The sequence below is a fragment of the Typopeltis vanoorti genome, chromosome 10 (assembly GCF_054136105.1).
Source record: "Typopeltis vanoorti isolate ZY-2024b chromosome 10, IOZ_Tvanoo_1.0, whole genome shotgun sequence".
Classification (NCBI taxonomy): domain Eukaryota; kingdom Metazoa; phylum Arthropoda; class Arachnida; order Uropygi; family Thelyphonidae; genus Typopeltis; species Typopeltis vanoorti.
In genome coordinates, this window is record NC_143558.1 from 7,431,340 (window position 1) to 7,447,895 (window position 16,556).

Sequence of the window (16,556 nt, forward strand, 5' to 3'; positions counted from 1 at the left end):
TACTCTTTGAGGTTTCGCAATATTTTGTAGGTATTTTCAATAAAACCGTCTCCTCTAAAGTGGAAGTAGAAGGTTTTTTTCAACTTTTCTTCTGGAAAAACACAAATTACTAATTAACAGTTCAATATGTACGTGTATTGAGGCTTAAGTATGAATGAGTCCAACATGTAATTGGCCTGCCTTGCTGGCCGAGTGGTTAGCATGGCCGCTCTCCAGCCAAGAGGCTGCGGGCTCGAATCCCGCCGTGGGCATGGATGTTTGTGATTGTCCTACCAACTTTGTGTGGAAAGGGAATCTGCGATCCTCCCACTTATTCTAGCAGAAGACATCATTGCCAAAACGTTCGGTGTAGTGGTTGAGACAGTTGTAGGTGTCCTCCCGCGATGAGTCTTCGGACCACCTTGGAGGTGTCAGGAATAATAATAATAATAATAATAAAACCATGTGAGGTATGGCAGTGACCATACGGCGTCTACGGAACGTCAAATATAATTTTTTTTTATATGTAATTGAAAGATATAATTGCAGTAGCATCATAATCCTATCTTTCTCATGATCAATAGATTCAATAATTCCTAATAATTCCTGAAAAAGTCGTTCTTCGCAGGGTTTATATTATTATTGTTATTAAATGTTTTGCAATGTCGCTTTTATTGTTATTTTAAACAGTGATTGTTTTTATTAGCAGCTGATATCAATAAGCTTTAATTTCTTTCCGTGAAATAAGGATATTAATATCGTCACTATGTTAATGCATCAGCTAATAAATTTTATGAACAGTTTTCATATATCTTCTTAATCCATGGCTCCGATTTATCTAATCAAGCATTTTTCATTCTTAAATCTCAAATTTTCATTTTTAATTAACAGCGGCCTTATCATAGGCGGCGTTACTTGTGCCTGCCAGATTCATACTAAAATTTCTCCAAATATACCTGGTGTCAGTGGCAAGCGTGTTTTGGTGGGTATTGCGTACTATTTATTTGTATAAAATTAGGATTTTTTTTGACCTTATTTCTTGCGAATACTAGTGTGACAGTTTAATATACATCCAATTAATGTTGACGTTTACTCTGTTGTTTGACACAAATTGTCTCTGTAAGCAAGCTAATTAGAAATTGTAGAATTTTATTTGTTTATATTGTAGGGATGTTTGTATGTGTGTAGTAGATCGTAATATCATCATCAACTTGCTGCAGTGAATGACATTTTCTCAAAAGGTGTGGCAACTAGTAGCTTAATTTAAATTTGCCCATATTGCCGTTTATATGTGTTTCCTAGTGCTGTAGTGTAGTATAGTATTTTCGATACGGTTGTGGATACATTTGGTTTTGTTTTCAATTCTGCATTCGTCCATTGCCTAATTTCCTCATAATGAACTTTAGAAATCTTCCCTTTGATATTTCTTTGTACGTTATTGATTAATGAATTTCGTTGCCTCTTCTTTATTGTCATATTAATTCAACAAATAAAAAAGCACCGAGAAAAGTATTGAAAATAAAAGATTTTCTCTAAAACAAATTGGTTTGGCTTCTTTCTTTCAGTTCTTCCTGTTGTCAGTTTTACGTGCAAAATGATTTGCCGTAGTATGAATGTTATAAACGTAGTACTTAAGTTTCACCCAGTTGTATTTATTCCAAGTCTTCATCTTAAAATATCTTTTTTCCCCCGTTTTTGTTAGTAGCACACTGTTTCATACATCTAGGTACATCCTTTCAGAAACATCTTGGGAGGGGGGGGAATGTATCTCTGGCTTAATTCATGAAACTCTTAAAGGACATAATGCCACATCACAATTCCAGACTAGAATTGTGTAATCTTCAGGTATAAGCATACTTTGTCACAGTGGTTGATGTTTCTTTAATTCTGATTATGTTGTCTGTCTCCTAGATTGGACTACTTTTGTCAAACAAGTAATTACATACCAAAAAGCTTCTCTAAATTTGGCATTGTTCTGTAGAGGCTGCATTGCAAACTATTCCCTTCATTGTTTTATTTTTTTTTTTATACACTACATGAAATATGTAATTTACTTATTTTTCATTAATCATGGCTATATCATGGAAAGGTGTAGAAAAGCAATATTTGTTAGTATAATGGTTGGATAAGGATCAGATAATCTGGCAACCTGGCTGACAGACCAATCATGGCTTTTTTTCAAACCACATCAGCCCTCCAATAATTGGAGTGGTTGCCTCACACTTGGCAAGTTTATTTCAAGGCTTTCAAACATCCATGTAAATCTGATTTGAACCCATAGTTTGTTGGAGAGTGGAAATGTTCTCATGATAATAATTAATGGTATAAACAACACCACGAGCATTAAGGATTATTATGAAGACTGTTCCATAAATATCAATTAAATCTACTGGTCACAAAAAAATTTTACACACACACATCTTAGAGGACAAGAAGAACTTGTTCATTTTACTCTCATCTATCAAAGTACATTGCAGCCGAGTTTGTGAGGAATTATGTAAAAAAAAAAAAAAAAAAAAAAAAAAAAAAGGGGGGGGGGGGTTTAGAACCTGAATAAGCATCTGTAAGACATCTGACTAATGGAGTTTTTGATTTCTTTAATTTTTGTTTAACACAAGTTCTTGACATTTTGATACTGTTCTGCTATCATAGTTTTTTGTGAAAATTGAAGTCACGTGAAACAGTGGTTCCCACTTTAAATTACTACAAGGTTTGAGGCCTTTTTAGAGTTTGTCGGCATCATCATGTATGTTCAGGATATTTTTTATACATTATAGAATGAACTTTGCCTTCATAGCTTAACCATTTCAATTCCTTGAGCCATTTTTTGCACCTCTTCATTGCTTTTTTTTTTTTTTTTAGTAGATGACAGAACTATTTTCTTCAGTGTCTTTAGTATATATATGTTGGTGCTTTACTTCACCTTGTTTTGCACTTCACAAAACTAAAAATAAAAGGTATAGTTTGTATTTCCTTTCATTTATTGTCCATAATTGAAGGGTGACTGCAATAAAATCATCTCTAAAATAATTAGACAGGAAAGACAAGTTGATAAACTATAGAAAATGGTCAACACTTGTGATGGAACACAATGTAATGTCAGTAATGTGATTCTCTGACTCTTCTTTGCAAGATAACTGTGCTTTATAAATAACACTATTAAAAAGGTTTTTCATCATGTATGTTCAGGTATATAATTATGCTAAGCTAATTCATGTTGTGAATTGTAAAAATAAGCTTACATTAATACTACATTACAACTGCATACTTAAGGGTTACAAAGAGTACTAGAAGAATTACAGTTGGTAGTGAAACAAATGAAAATCGATCTTGTTAAATTAATTTTATTTTTAATGAAATATCTAATTTTTTATAGGAATGGTGATGAATTGCAAGTTATGGAGATTAAAATGCTTCAAAATACTTATTTCAAAATTAGCATGGGAATGCAGGATAGGTTTTTGTTAATAGCAGGGTGACAGATAACTAGTGTTGCCTGTTGTCAGAGATAAGAATTACTTCACATTTCGGAAACAGCAGCAAGGTATCTTTAGAGTATTTCTATTTAAACTATCTTTTTGCAGGAACGAACTGTCTCTGAAGGAATTAACTTTTTCTTCTGGTTGAAAATAAAGCTTCATTACATTCATTGGAGGCTGGCCATGATCAAATAACTTGATAGTGAGTGAAATGTTTAAGGAGTGTCCTAGCTTCGATTCCCGTCGGTGACGTGAGGAGCTGAAGGATCTTCCTCAGCCATAGCCAAGTTAGCCAGTCTTGGGCGTGGACAGCAGGGTTTTTCCCCCAGTTTATTCTGGGGTTTTTCATCCCACAAAGCAGGCAAATTGGCCTTGAACTCAACACTACAGGCCATAGGATACATCGGGGCATAAGGCTGACCACCTTATCCTGTAAACGGAGTGAGGTCCGATGATCAATGGACCCTCGACACCGCAAGGTAAAAGAGGGTAGAAGGAAGATGAGATTTTGAATACAACAAGGCTGAAAATTTACTCATCCATGGCATTTGGATTTCTGGATCCCTGATTATGAATAATGAATGGCACCTAACCTTTCTTTACAGAAATGTTATAGGTTTGGCTCACCTCATCAGCATGAACTGACGCTAGCTTATTTGCCAGTAATTCATAGCAACTTTTCTTTCTGTATTAATGAGAAGCTAGATGAAATCAATGTTTTTTTTGATACTGTTCATGACATTATGCTATAAGTGACTTAATTTTTTTAATGGTATTAACACCACCAAACAATTGAATCAAAAGATAATCATGAATAACTGTCAGCACTTAAGCTTATCTGTTAGATTATGCTATAAGTTCATGTTTAGGATTATCATTTAAGTCTTAAAATTCCATATTGAGCAGCTGAATTTGTTTAAATTATAACAGGAGAAAGTAATTTAAATGAGAATTTTAATTTTTGCTTATGCACTTCTCTGAGATTGTTTTTAACAGCTCACCAGCATAAGATATATCCCTGTTGTTGAACTTGCATAAGATTCTAGAAAAATTAATGTCTAGAAAAATTAAATTAATGCTGTGTACTTTAAGAGATCATTGCTTCTTGTTCACTACCAGCCATGCTCTAAAGTAAGATTTCAGAAACTTCTCTTTAAAGAAATGCTTTTTTTTTTAAGTGAGGAAAATTTCCACAAATTGAGAAAGTAATTTTATTAATAAGGAAATTTACTGCTGAAAGGAATTCTAAAAATAGTATGCTATTTAATTTTTGGTGATAAGATCACACTTGTTATCAGATATAATAGTGAAGAAAAATAACTTTAAATTTGTATTACTTAATGATTTATGTATATATGAAGCAAATTTCTGGTCAGATGAAATTATTGCATACAAAATAATTTAAAAGCAAAGGTAGTTATTTGAAAGATGAATTTTATCACAGAGAAAATAGTGATAGCTTTGCTTATCCTTATAAGCTAAACTAAGCTTACTTAAAGTTTAGCAAGTATTAAATTTCTTAAAATTATATTTTAGTTTTATATACATTTATAGACTTTTAATTAGGTCTTAGTTTTGGATAATTCCACAGAATTTTTCTTTGTAGATATTTTAATCCATACATGACAATAATATACTAAAGCAGTCTGAAGGAAATTCAATACTGATGCCTGCATGAGTAATACATAACTTTTTTTTTTTGATATTTCCTGAAAAGTTAGTTTTAATTCCTAGTCAACAAAAAGTAGTTCTTGTATTATGTTGTGAATGTGTTCTGTCATGTATGACTATTTATTGCTATTCTGAATTGCATAAATTTAGGTTGAATGAGAGAAACAGTCATATTTATGCCTTTTTATTAAAGATTTTTTTTTTGATAAGTGCATTCTACAGCGAAAATGCCAAATTGATATTTCACATGAATTAAGTGGGGGGGGAGAGAATGTCAAAGTTAATAAAATTTGATATACAGTGAAAATAGTCTTCAAAGTAATAGTTTCTATAAAAAAAAAGTGCTTGGTGAAGTTGACTAAATATTTACAAGAGAGAAATTGTGGCTGTAGTTTTCAGGAAGTATAGTGTAAGGTATAGGTGGATAGGATGAAATGCTTAGTTGAATGCTGCTAGAGACCTGGCATGCAACATGAAAGACCATGACATATGCATAGGATTAGCCTTGCAAATACGAAAAAAGTGATCATTATGGGTGATTTTCATTACTATATTTACTCGAATATAACTCGCCCTCATGTATATCTTGCACCTCTGATTTTTACTTTACGAAAAAAGAAATTAAAAAGTTTCACATACCTTGCACAAAAGTTCAAAACTCTAAGAAATAAATATAGTGGAATGTTATGGCAGTTTCAGATATTTTGGAATTCAGTTGAAGAGAATCAGCATTTCTACTCAATCAAATTCAAATTACAGTGCTAGTTTTAAACTTGGATCATATGATTCCGAAATGATAAAAGAACAATGGTAGAACTGTTTGTTTTAATTTAATTACAGGAGCATTGTTGCTAAAAATTCAAATATCGTGTGAAGATGAGCAGCTGATCGTGTAAATATTTGATTAAAATTTAAATGAATCTGTTTTATAAATGTTGAGCAATTATAATGAATACTGAAGATTTAATTATAAACATCAATTTAGTTTTTTCCTGAGAAAAGAGTTTCCAAAAATTCAGAATTCATTACAAAATCAAATATTTTAACAATGTCTGAAGGAAATTCTTTTTGCAGATAAAGGAACATTAATAAATAATGACACATCTAAACTAATAATATCCGAAACTAGAACTGTTACTTATATAAAAAAATTCTTTGAATTTCAAAAAATTTGGATCCTCATTTGGACGCTTCGGATATTATGATTAGTTTAGATGTTATCATGATTTACTAATGTTCCTTTATTTGACACCATTGAATTACTGCAACAATTTCCTTTAGATATTGTTAAAATATTTGATTTTGTAATGCATTTGGTTATTTTTCCTTTAAAAACAAGTATATTAACATATCAAAGGACCAACAATGGGCAATCCTATTTCTCCTGCTATTGCCAACTTCTTTATGGAGCACTTTGAAGAATGTATTTTTGACAACATTTCACCTAGACCTACTCATTGGTTCAGATATGTAAATGACATTTTTGTTATCTGGAATGGCTCTTCTGATGAATCTCAACAGTTTCTCTCTAAATTAAATGTACTTCATCCAAGGATCCAGTTTACCCTAGAAGTAATAGAGGGGAAAAAGAGGTTCAAGAGTTTTGGATTTAGTCATAGCATCAGAAGAGCTGATAAGTGAGATGACATCTCTCTTACCAGTTAGAGAGAGAGAGTGACCATGTGGTTTTGACTTGGAAGATGTGTATTCAAGAAAAGGAATGTATGTGGAATTATAAGGCAAGTGTTATAATAGTCTTAGGTATCAACTAGGGGCAGTTCCATGGAGGGCAGAATTGGAAGGCCAGGATATCATTAGTGCTTGGGAAATTGTGAAAGGATATTTGTTAGCAGCAATGACAAATGATATCAAACAGGAACTCCAGTTGAAAAAGAGATTATGGAAGGGATAAGGAGACAGGTGATGTCTCCTTATATTGGATGCATGAAGAATATAAGACTCAGGCCAGGAGAGTGACCAGTATGGTGAGGAAGGCAAAACTGGAATATGAGAAGAAATTGGTCCTAAAATTCAAAGAAACTCTTAGGGAATTTTTTAGCTATGTGGCCAATAGGAGGAGAAACGATTGTGGAAGAATGACATTGCAGCATAAAAATGGGAATAGTGACTGATGCAGAAGACATAGTGGAGTTGTTCAATGAGTACTTTATTGGAGTATTTCATTCTGCAGAAGACAGTTTTAATATTAGAGGGATAGGGCAGGTTCAGGATTTAGAGGTGCAAGAGGAGTGTGTTCCAAATACTGAGTACTCTGGATACCAGTAAAGCTGTGGCACTGGATGGTATTTCACCACAGGTTTTGAGGGAATGTACTAAACAACTGACAGCTCTGTTGACCTGGCTCTTCAATAAAAGTCTGGCTGTGAGAAAGGTACCCAAGGAATGGAAGGGATGCAAGATAGTGTCACTGCACAAGGATGGTAACAGACTGGAAGTGTCTAATTATAATCCAGTTTGTGTGTCATCAGCAGTTAAGGTCTTGGAGACATTAGTAAGGGACTATATACAGTGTTGGGCAGATGAGGGTAATGTTATCTGTGAGAATCAACATGGATTTGTTAAGGGACACTCTTGCTTTAGTAATATGGTTGCCTTTTATAATAAAGTGACAAGAGCAGTTGATGAGGGAAAGGCATATACTGCCATTTTTTTTAATTTTGCAAAGGCTTACTAATTTGACAGGGTGCCACATGATAAGCTGATATTTAAGTTGCAGCACATGGGTTGAAATGTCGGGTTAGTCGACTGGATTCACAATTGGCTGTCTGATAGGTATCAGAGTTGTGTATGGTGGGCGATGTCAACGAGGCAGAAGGTTAAAAGTGGTGTTCCACATAGCTCAGTACTGGGACCTGTATTGTTCAACCTTTATATCAATGACATTGTTAATGGATTGCAAGAGGATATTCAGTTGTTTGCAGATAATAAAGTTAGGAAGAGTTATCGGTAATAGTGCAGAAGTGGCAGCCGTGCAAGAGGATTTGAATCAACTAGCCAGATGGGCAAATGAATGGGGTGTTGGTTTAATGCAGCAAAATGTAAATTCTTGAAATTTGGGAAACATTGATGGGAGAATACATACTCGATTGGAGGAGCTATGCTAGAGGAAGTGGGGGAGACAAGAGATCTGGGGGTGATGATTGATAGAAAACTGAAATTCAGGGAGCATATTGCAAAGGCAGTGAAAGTAACCCAGAGGATTGCTCTTATCACTGCAGGTCAGCGTCCCTGAGAAGGACGCTGACCTGCAGTGATAAGTTATCATTCCATTGTATAAGACCACGTTTAGACAATTGTTCTCAAATTTGGTCCCCAGGATTTGAAGGTGATAAATTAATTGTGGAAAGGGTACAGAGGCAGATAACAAAGACGGTTTCAGGACTGTCCAATGTCATTTACGAGGATCAACTGAGGGAATGTAGACTGCTGAGTTTGGTGAATGGAAGGAGAGGTGATATGATCGAGACTTTTAAACTGTTGAGAGGCAGTTACAGGGTAGACATTGGGAGTTCTTTCACTTGGTGGAACAGTGGGAAGGAGCGATGACAAAGAGCCATCCCTGGAAGTTACAAAAGGAAGCTGTGAGCAAGAGGATAAGGAGCGGTTTCTTTGTGTGGAAGGTGGTTGAAGCATGGAATGCATTGCCTGAGAGAGTGGTTATAGCAAGAACAGTCAATGTGTTCAAGGAGTGGTATGATAAACTTTGTGTTTCCTAAGAACGACCTCCCACAATGAGTCTTTTGACTCATGGAGGTCTGGATAATAATAGAAGTAAATAACCAGTTAGCCTTTTTAATCTTTTAATTCTTCACCAACCAGATGGTAACTGACATTTCTCAGTCTATAGGAAGGAGACTCATACAGGCCATTATATCCATGCTGAATCTCATCACCATCCCAGTCAAAAGTGGGAACTATTAAAACAATGGTTCATTGGGCCCATACCTTTTTATTCAGAAGAACTATTACAGAAAGAATTGCATTGTATTTCTTCTTTTCTGTCTAATGGTATAAGAATTCTTTCATCAAAAGAGTTTTATAGTTTTGATATCTTCCTCTTCAAATACAGAAGAAATAACGTGTATTCCTATCCCTTATGTGCAAGGCATTAGTGAATGCATAGCAAAAGTTTTAAAATCATTAAATATTTTTGTTGCCTTTTGACCCATCAGGAAAATTGCCACCTTTCTCACTTCTCCAAAGGCAAGCTTCCACAGCTCAGTCATCCAGGTGTCTACCAGATTCCTAGCTCTTGTGGGTTATCTTATTTTGTACAAACAGGAAGATCTTCTTTTAATCAGCTAGAAGAACACGGGATAGTCTGGACCTTGAACCTGGATAGTCTGGACCTGCAAAGCATGCCATCAACACTAGACATAGTTGATTGGAACAAGATGAGTCTTTCACAAAAGTCAGTTCCTCACTGAATGGCTTTATAAAGAAACATGTGAAGCTTCACTCTCCTAACTTAAACAGATCTGATGGCCTATGTCTCCCCTTTGTGGGAGATGGTACTTTTTAAATCGGCTAATCTTTTCTAACTTTTTAATTGTATATATCAATACATGTTATTTATTTATAAAAAGGTCATTAAGTTTGCTAACTTATTTAAAAAAATAAGTTAGCAAACTTAATGACCTTTTTTAGTTATCTTACATTAGCTACTTAGATGGTGCCTTTTTGGAGTTGTCAGTTATTGTTTAATTAGCCCTTTTTTACATGTACTGAAGATGCCTGTGATACTCAAGCTAAAATTCTAATAAATATTTTATGCGAGTTAATTCCATTATTATAATTTTAAGTAATGTCTACTCACGGTATTTCCTTGCTGAAACAAACTGCATACCACATTGCTCAAGACCTAAACTCCAGCTGTTCACTTTGCCTAACTGCAGCTAGCAACAGCTGTAAAAGAATTATCAAATCCAAATCAGACCTTCAAAGGGCCAAATGGTGGAAACTTGCCTCTTGCCCAAATGGCAGTTGCTCCTTCTAGTCCCTTTCAAGGCCAGGTTTCTATCACTCATCTGGATGGTACTTTAGCTACCTTACAAGATGTGGCTGACTTACTGGCTCGCTCATCTCTTCCAATTCTTATATTGATGATTTGGGCAAAGTTTCCTCCACATCACCAAGTCATCTCATAGTCTTCTGCCAGAAAGAAATCTCTGAAAAATCCATAATAACCTGAACACATCTTCTGATCCTGATGGTATTCACCTATTGTGTTAAAACCTTGTGCCCCACAACTAACATTTATTCTGTATCTCCTCTTCAATCTATCCTGTTCAACTGGCATCTATCCAACATTGAAACAGGCCCATATCCATCCCATCCCAAGGGAAGGTGATAAATCAACCATGAAGTATACTCTCCAATTGCTCTCACTTCTGTTCTCTAAAATTATGGAGGTCATCAACAACTCTTGAACCACCTAGAGCTCTACCAACTAATTGGTGACTAGTAGTACAGATTTTGCGACTCTCAATCTACAACTAATCTAGTTTTCACGACCCACCTCTGGAATCAAGCCATTGAAAAATTTGTAAAAACTCGCAAAACTTACTTGACATTTCAAAGGTATTTGATCAAGTTTGGCATAGGCACCTGCTTTGCAAACTACTATTCTATGCTCTGCCTCCACTTCAGTCCCTCTTATTCACTTCCACTATATCCACTTCAGTCCCTCTCACAGATATTCAGTTTCTGCTTGTGCATCTTCTACAGATACTTTTATGGACTATTATTCCTCCACTTTCCTCTGAATTCATTAGAATAAGAATATCATCTTATAGTCCATCTTAACTCATCAAACAGCTTCACCTCTCTCATTCCATCTACTTCCATTCTTTGGAATAGCCTCTCTCACTCTGCCTTCCCCCAAAAATACAGTAACAGCTGTTCAAAGAAATTGTGAAGATTTCTCCTTATCCTCTTGCTCACTCATAGCACTAATCTGCTATAGATGTTGACTTTCATGTGCAGATAAAATATTAAAAAAAAAAAAAATCCAAGGCACTTCTTACTGTGCCAGTTCACTTAGATGTAGGCCTTCTTGCTCCCAGCCTGACAACTTGTTTTGCTAACCTTTCCTCTTCTAAAATATAAGTCATAGCTTTGGAATATTTGAAGTTCTTTTAGAACTCATGTCCATGGTCTTAGTCTCTTATTCCATTATAAACTTATTCAATTGATGCCTTATCATTACCAGCTTTGCTAATTCTGTTGTCAATTTCCAGATTTAGTTTATCTACACTAAATTCCAGCTAAATAGCTGAAATTTTTTTAATTCTATAGATTCTTCATTCAAGTTGCAATTGTTTTCAGTGTTCCTGCCTATTTTCATAATCTTTGGGTTTTTATTGCTGAATTTTATTCAGAATTTAATAGGAATAGAATACAGGATTGGGTCGATGGTCAGCATGGATTTATAAAGGATAGGTCCTGTCTTAGCAATTTACTTGCATTCTCTGATAAAGTTGTGTGTGTGTGTGTGTGTGTGTGTTAAGGGAGTATCATGTACAGTGATATTCTTGGACTTTGCAAAAGCATTTAATAGATTACCACATGATAAGTGGCGTACAAGCTGTAGAGGATAGGCATAGAGAGTATAGATTAGATGGATCAGAGATTGACTCTCTGAATGATACCAGCAAGTTTGAATGATGGAACAGTGTGTCAAAAAAAGAGGATAACCAGTGGCATGCCCCAGGATGATGTTCTTGGGCTCCTTGCTGTTTAACTTGTTTGCAAATGATGTATCATGTTGACTGACCATGGATTTTAGTTATTTGCTGTTGTCAAGTTGGGGAGAATTATAAGTAGCATTGCTGATGTTAATTTTCTTCAGGAAGATTTGAACAGACTTGGACAAAGAAGTTGGATTGTAGTTTTAATTTTAATAAGCATAAGTTGTTGCATTTTGAAGTGCAGAAATATAAGGCTATGTGCTATATTGATGATGCCTTACTACATGAAGAGGATGAGATTTGGGAGTGATGGTTGACATTAGACTGAAGCTTAGAGGTTATATTGTAAGTGTTCAAAGGCTGCACATCATAGTGCTGCTATGATAAGAAGTACTCTAACATGTAGAAATAAGGAAGTGGTTGTGCCACTGTATAATGCATTGGTTAGACCACACTTGGACTATTGTGCTCAGATATTGTCATCTGGTTTTCAGTGTGATGTTGGAAACCTTGGAAAGGGTCCAGATACAAGTAACTAAGACATTATCAGTACTTTGGAATGCTGTGGAGAGAAGTTGAAGTATGGATTGCAGAGTTTGGATATATGGAGACATTTAAGTTAGAGAATTTTATCGGTTGAATCTGGATGGGATTATAAAAATAGTAGGTGAGAGAGGGGGGGGGGAACCTAAGGTATCCTTGGAAGTTATGTAAGAGTGTGGTGAAGAGATGTGAATAGTCAATTTTTTTACATGGAGAATTGTCATTGAATGGAACACATCACTAGAATGTGTTAATGCAAGGAGTATTAAGGATTTTAAGATGCTGTATGATGAATACATTGTCAGTTGAATGGACCTCTCAAGATGAGTGCAGACTCCATGGAGGGTGCAATAATAATAATTTATTACAACTGTTACTCAGTTTCTCCTTGAATATTATTATTATCCAGGCCTCCATGGAGTCAAAAGACTTATTGTGGGAGGTCGTTCTTAGGAAACAAAGTTTATCATACCACTCCTTGAACACATTGACTGTCTTGCTCTAACTACTCTCTCAGGTAATGCATTACATGGTTCAACCACTCTCCATGCAAAGAAACCACTCCTCACCCTCTTGCTCACAGCTTCCTTTCATAACTTCCAGGAATGGCCCCTTGTCATCGTTCCTTCCTGCCATTCCATCAAGTGAAAGAACTCCCCAATGTCTACCCTATAACCGCCTCTCAACACTTAAAAGTCTCAATCATATCACCTCTCCTTCTATCCACCAAACTCTGCAGTCCACATTCCCTCAGTCGATCCTCGTAACTGACATTGTACAGTCCTGAAACCATCTTTATCTGTCTCTGTACCCTTTCCACAGTTAATTTATCCCTTCAAATCCTTCAAATTTGAGAACAATAGTCTTAAGTGTGGTCTGATCAGGGGCTTATACAACGGAATGATAACTCTTATCTCTGCAGGTTGGTGTCTTTCTCAGTATTGCAGCAATCCTCTGCTTCCTGAATTTCAGTTTTCTATCGATCATCACTGACTGCCACTCAGATGAATTACCTTGAGCATTCTCTCCATTTGGAGAGAGATGTGATACCCTATTCAATTGCATCCTCCCTCCCAAAAAAACCTGATCAGATCTAAAACTTGACTTTCTTGTTCTCTCACTTACATAATGCTGAAGATATAGCTTAGATTCATCATGAAATTCCTGAAATGTACCCCCAAGGGGTGTACAAGATTTATAGTCCTTCCAGGCATAATCTTGCTGAGTGTCACAGATCACCAGCTAGTCAGAACACTCTTTATGGAATTCTGTTACATAAATTGCAGCAGATGAGAATGGATATGAGCCCAGGGATGTGAATAAGATAGATGATAGACAAGATATGAGACAGTACTTGATTCAGGAATGGTCCAGGTGAAGATATCTGATTGTACTTGGGCTACTCTGTTCAATTCCCATATTTTTGGTATATTAGCACAATGAATGCAGGTCAAGCAGTTATGGGATACTTCAGTTATGGGAACATTGATTTGAGGGAGGAAAAATGTCAAGATGGAAATAGAATTTATCCATTACTAAGGGATAATTACTGAAACTGCACGTGAGGGAGAGAACTAGAGGTTTGAGAGTTCTAGTAATAGCATCAGAAGTATCTATAAAATAAACCACAGTAGCTAATCTGTCTGATAAGGGAAAGGGACCATGCAGTTTTGTTCTAGAAGGTTACTATACATCTTGAATTCTCAGTCAAGAAAAGGTTTATATGGAACTACAAAGCTGGTGATTACAGCAAATTCCCAAATGAAATTTGGGGAGCAGAGATGGGATGTAGAGTACACAATATGTGGAAATATCTTGAAAGTGGTAGAGGAGATGAGATATCTGGGAGTGATTGTAGACAAGGACCTAAAATTTTGGGATACGTTACTAAAATTGTGAGAACAACACAGCGGACAATGGGAATGATGCAGCGGGTACTGACTTGTAGAAGTAAGGATGTTATGGTTCCTTTGTAGAAGGCTTTGATCAGGCCACATATGGATTACTGTGCACAGATCTGGTCACCTGGTTTTCAAAAAGATGAAATTGCGTTGGAAAAAGTTCAGTGGCGATTGACTAAGGTAGTTTCTGGTCTCTGGAATGTAGAGTATGAAGACAGATTGACAAAATGCAATTTGCAGAAATTGGTGGATAGAAGGAGGAGGGGGGATATGATTGAGACATATAAGCTGTTGAGTGGTTATTACCAGATTAATGTAGGGAAGGTTTTGCACAGAATGAATGAAGATAAGAAGAGAACAAGAGGCCATCCCTGGAAGCTGTATAAGGAGGGTGTGAGCAAGGGAATGAGGTACAGGTTTTTTGCATGGAGAGTAGTGAGTGATTGGAATGCATTGCCCGAGAGTGTGGCGAGCACAGAGAGAGTGAATATAATTAAAGCAGGGTATGATAAACTGTGTGTATAACAGTGGACCTCCCACGATGAGTCTTTGACTCCATGGAGGTTTTTATAATAATAAATTAGGGGATAGCTTGGAGCAGTTCCATGGTATAAGAAGCTATGATGAAATAATATCAATAGTTCATGGGACAGGGATTGAGAGCATTATCAGACTGCATACCCAGTCAGAAGATGAACCAAGTAGGGATCAAATGGATGAGTAGCAATATGAAGCTGAAAAAAAAAATAATACCCAGAATATAAAGGTTTAAGAAAGTAATCAGCATTCTTATGAGCAGTACAAAGCATAAGCAAGAAGGATGACTTGGTTAATAGGCAATAAAGGGGAGGGTATGATAGAAACATTTAAGTTACTTATTGGGTTGATACAAACTAGCAACACAATATCTATCATAGATTCCCTATGGTGAGTCTTAGGACTCCATGGCGCATGCAATAATATACAAGGGAACTAGAGCTGCTTTGTTTCTGTATGTTATCCTCTGCATTATTGCCATGATCTGACATAACCTTTTAATTATACAATATGACCTGAACTACAGATCCTTGTCTACCACCACTCCAAGGTCTCTTGTCTCCTAACTTCCTCAAATATCCCCTCTGAATGTGTACTTTGCATCCTGTTGTTACCTACCAAATTTCAGAAACTTACTTTGCAACATTGAACTAACAAATCCATTGTGTTGCCCACTGATACAATCTATGCAAGTCTTTCTGTAAGGAAGACTTGAATAGATTGTATATATTTCACATGTTTTGTTCCATACTCTTCTTCCCAGTTTTGTATCACCAGTTTGCAAACAGCAAATCCCAAACTGCTTTAAGAAAAGCAGATAGCATCCCAATATCATTCATATATAAATTAAATAACAGTGATCCCAAAACAGACCCCTATGGCACACCACTAGTGACTTTTCTCACCCAGGATACTGCACACCATATACAACTTTGATGATACTTATTTGAAAGCCAGTTGTCTATCCAACCTGCCAATCTTTCATAGAATACCATCTGCTCCAGTTTAGTTACCAATGTATGGCATTCTCTCAAAAGCCTTTGCAAAATCTAAGTATGTCATTGTATATGCATCTCCCTTATCCAATACATTTGTCATAGTATGTATGCATGTTCATAAAACACAACCTCCCTTTGATAGACCATGCTGACAAGCACAAAGAACACCACTGTTATCAACCCACTTTTGTATCCTATCTCTCACAAATATCTCCAGTACTTTAACTACTCTAAATATACAGATTGGCCTTAAATTAAAGATGCCAAGAAATTATATTCTTGTTTCATCCTTTATCCAAGTGTAAGCAAAGTTTGCACTTGAAGTAACTTCACCACAGGGCTACTTGTATATGGAGGCTAATGAAGTCACTTCAGTTGCCTTAGTATCTCATAATGCAATGCACATTCTTATGGACATGTATAATGCCCTTCATTAGGGGTTGGGCCACTAACCAGACTGGTTTCATCAGTGGGAGCCAGACCCAGAGATGATACCAAGGTGGAAGTAAAGCAGAAGTCATATTTCCATATACAAGTAGCAAAAAGGTGTCGCACCTTATTACTAAAATATTCTGGATTAGAGATGTTGAAAGTTTTTTTTGCTTGGTTATACTATAAATTAAAGATGCCAAGAAATTATATCCTGGTTTTGTCTTTTATCCAGATATAAAGAAGCAAAGTTTGCACTTGAAGTAACTTCCTGAGACAGATTGGCTTGTAATTTGTAGCCTTATCATC

General features: G+C 35.8%; 1 protein-coding gene across 1 annotated transcript in view; it reads left to right on the forward strand.

Moving 5' to 3' along the window:
* Positions 1-940: 940 nt before the first annotated feature.
* Positions 941-16,556, forward strand: part of BTBD9 (BTB (POZ) domain containing 9) — a 271,031-nt gene continuing 255,415 nt past the window's right edge. The window contains exon 1 of the mRNA XM_090398752.1: positions 941-961. The gene's annotated coding sequence lies outside the window, so the exon portion shown is untranslated. The remainder of the gene's footprint in view (positions 962-16,556) is intronic.